The 4,051-nt window shown below is 30.7% G+C and overlaps 1 pseudogene; it reads right to left on the bottom strand.

Annotated features, from left to right (window-relative positions):
• LOC125583437 lies at positions 1 to 3,170 on the bottom strand (annotated as a pseudogene).
• Between the last annotated feature and the right edge of the window lie 881 nt (positions 3,171 to 4,051).

The raw sequence follows: 4,051 nt of genomic DNA, 5'->3' as shown, positions 1-4,051 counted from the left end.
TAAGGCTTGAGAAAAAAAAACAATTAAAAGCAAATTACAAGTGCAACTGTGCAAGTCCGAATGAAGCAACAAGATTACTAAAAGCATGTGAAAATACAAAGAGAAGACACAATAAACTCAACATGGCTGGTTTTCAAACAAGCCTTGATTATTCTGACAACACAATCACTCAAACTTAACTATAACTCCTCACACTTACTCTCACATAACGATAATCATAATTAAATATATTTAGGTTTAGCTCTTCCTCAGCTTAGGTTTACCCCCTTTCATATCCTTCATCTAAGGATACGCGATGATAACACAGTGAACATTATCAATGTCCCTAACTTCATATCTAGCAAAACCAGCTTCGTTAAGAACAAAGTCCCACTCTTTCAGAGTTCGTTCTTTGCCTGTGGTTGTGTGAGCCATCATCGCTATATCAAGCATCAATCTGACATACTCTTAACTTTTTATCTCTTTCTTCCACCATCATCGTCTTTTTCTTGTCTCTGATTATAGATTCCACTATAAACACTTTTCCAATATTTGATTCTTTGCAATTCTTCAATATTTTAATGCAATCTTCGTCTCCCCAATCGTGTAACACCCACTATCATCATTTTCCAAATATTACTTAAATTAGAATTTAGACCACGTATTTGATACACAAACTAATATCATGCTTTGAAATATTGACGAAGCTTTGTAGTATTTATATTAACAAAAAAATATATATATATATATATATATATATATATATATATATAAAACGTAAAATATAATTTTAAGAAAACCCCGTTTTATTTTATTTTCACAAAAATAGTTACGAAGAAAATAATCAAAATAAATTTTATTAAACAATAAAATATATTTTTAATTTAGGGTTAATTAATCTAGATTTAGAGTTTATAGCTAAGGGGTGGACTTTTGGAGATAAAGTTTTAAATTTTAAAAAATAAATATTAAAAATTTTAATATTGAAAGAAATTATTTTGGTCATTTTTTTAAAGGTTATATTTGTGACAAAATAAAAATTTTAATTTTAAAATAAATTATTTTGGTCATTTTAATCAGTGGTTAAAAATATGATTTCGGCGTCCACAAAAGAAAAAAGAAGATATAATTCAGAAAGGAAGGTTTTTTTTTGATAAAGAGCATAGTTCCGGAAAGAAATTTCTGTCAAAATATTTATCAAGATGTATATTCTACAGCCCAATATTTATCAAGATGTATATATATATATATATCTTTGATAAAGGATATAGTTTCGGAAAGATATTTTTTTTTGTCACTGTACACACTATAATATATAGAGATAAGAATATACGATATCATGTTATCTATTTAAATTATATGCAGAAACCAAACTTTTAAATTACGATTTTTAGTCATTGTTATAGTTATTTGGCACTGGATAGTAATCGCCATCAATTGATTCAGGGCCTGACTGGTTCAAACGCACTGATTCAAACGCAACAGTTACGGTTGCAGGAGTTTGCGGATGCATGTGGTTGTGGTTTCTTGCGGTTTTAAGAGATTTGTACGAATGGTTCTGCGGTTAGAAATTGGTGCGTTTGCGGGATACTTTTGACTGGTTAACTACCCAACACAGTGATTAAATAATAAATTAACAATATTTACATTTTATATAATTATAGAAATATCAAAAATCATAATATTATAATAAATATAAAAATTATTTGTAGAAATTTATAGTTTTAAATTTTTAAAAATTGTGCCACCTAGCATTTTGCAACTTTACTCTTGTAAATACTTTTCTCATGCATGCGTTTTAATTCTCTTTAAACATTTAACAAAAAGTCTGGTGTTAAAAAAAAAACAAAACCAAAGAAGTCTCTTTCGTTGATAAAAGTAAAGTTAATATATCATCTGTTTTTATGCTGTCAAGCACACACAAAATTGGATATATGTATCTAAATAAAGTAAAGATAATGATGATAAAACAGTCATTTTTTTTTGAACTAAAAAAAAATGACTGTTTTATCATCATTATCTTTACTTTATTTAGTCATTTTAAAGCAAACAAACAATACAACTAGAATCAAAACAATAGAATGTAAACGCAAAGGTTATACGAAGTGAAAAATTATAACTTACATAAAGCTTAATTAGTACAAGGTTTATTGCTAAGTGGAAAGAATGATGATATTTCGAAAAATTGGATGCTTAAAAAAAGATTTTAGTTTATATTTATTCGTTTTACTTATTTTTTTTTGTTATGTGTAAATTAGATTTTGAACACTAATTCAAAGCTGTGAGAGAAAAAAACACTTGATAGTAATAGACTAATAGTTATTCAACAGAGTAGAGTATGTGAATGATCTGAACCTTGATGAAGACGGCGTCACATTTTGGAATAGAATCAAACATATCGCCTCCAACATTTTCAACACCATCCAAGACTTGAGCAACTTCGATAACATGAGGAAGATCAAAGTTAAATCCTTTGATCCAAGGAAACTCTTTAACCAAGATTCCCATCGCCTCTCCGGTACCGCCTCCTACGTCCACCACCGTAGCCACGCCGTCAAACAAGTCGTGACAAGCGCCGGCTAAACGTGGCACCACGCGCCTTGCGTCACAAGCCATGGCCTCATTGATCATCTCTCCGAAGCACGGATTATCCTTTGTTAGAGCCCACACATCCTTACCGTGCACCGCATCAAACGGTGGCGGATGTGAACCATTGACCGGAGAAGAGACAACTGAGCTCAGGCTTAACCACGGAGCTAGCATCTCGTGATTTGTTTCGAATAGAATCAAAGGAGCCATAGACTTGCCGTCACGTTTTGTGATCAGCATACGGCGAGAGAGCGGCGTGTTAGTGTAGCCTGTGGTTAGACCATCTTCTGTGGGGACTTCTTTAAAGACTCCTAGGTGCACAAGAAACCTCATTATACGGCGGAGATGTGACGGAGATGCAGATATTGTGGAGGAGAGCTCCGCTAGTGTCACGGGCTGTGAGGAAGGATGGGTTTCAATGGCTTCTGGTATCTTAAGATCGATGGCACACTTTGCAGCTGCTATATCTGCAATTCCCAAGGCATATCTCCATATGTCTAGAGAAGCTTTGGCTTCTTCATTTAGTAGGTTTCTTTTACTTTCTTCCATTTTGTATAGTAGATCTAAAGCCAGGTGATTTGGGGTTGAATAATTAGGATTTCTTTATAGTCTTTATGAAATGAGGGTAAAATAGTAGTTTTATCTTGTAAAGACGCAGTCGCTATTTCGGAACCAAAATGGATTAACCCACATGTTTCTCATGGATTTAAGGCATGAATGGTTGAAACTTGAAACGCATCAGTTACGTGTGGGTTACGGAAATTGTTGCGGAATTTACGGATATGGGTAGTTATAGTTTCTATCGTTAAGCGATTTGTACGAATGGTATAACGGTTAGAAACATAATTATTAGTGAGATATTTATGACTGATTGATTATGAGATGATGCAGCGGGTTAATGTTACATTACCTATTAACACATTATAAAATTATAAAATTTAAAACATACTATTAAGAAAATATATAATAATCATTAATATAATATAATTAATAAAATATTACATTTATTTATTTACTTCAATCTATATAAAAGTTTTAATTCAATGAAATTTGTTTTGAAGATTTATATAAGAACTTTTTTTTAAATATTATTTTTTTCATTTATATATGTATCTTTATATATATATATATTTATATATTAATATTTAAAAGATAAAGTGAATATTCTTGATTTAAAGTTTTTAAATATAAATTAAGATATTGTTAGTGAATTTAAATGAAAATATAAAATTTATATATATTTTTATTTATAATAGTTAGTTTTATTTTTTTGAATATTTCTTCGAAAATAATTATATATTATTTATCCACTAGCCGCAATCACAAATGGTAGCGGAAACTACCTTCTAATTTTAAGAGGTTTGGAGGAGTTTGAAACGATTTATAACATTTTATGTGATGACTTTAAAATGCCAACAACCGCTATCACTGGCAAAAGCTGCGTTTGCGGGTGGTAATGGAAAAACTAGTCAAACCCTTAACG

This window comes from Brassica napus, chromosome C3, assembly GCF_020379485.1.
Source record: "Brassica napus cultivar Da-Ae chromosome C3, Da-Ae, whole genome shotgun sequence".
NCBI classification, from domain to species: Eukaryota; Viridiplantae; Streptophyta; class Magnoliopsida; order Brassicales; family Brassicaceae; genus Brassica; species Brassica napus.
This window is presented reverse-complemented; position numbering and strand designations above follow the sequence as displayed.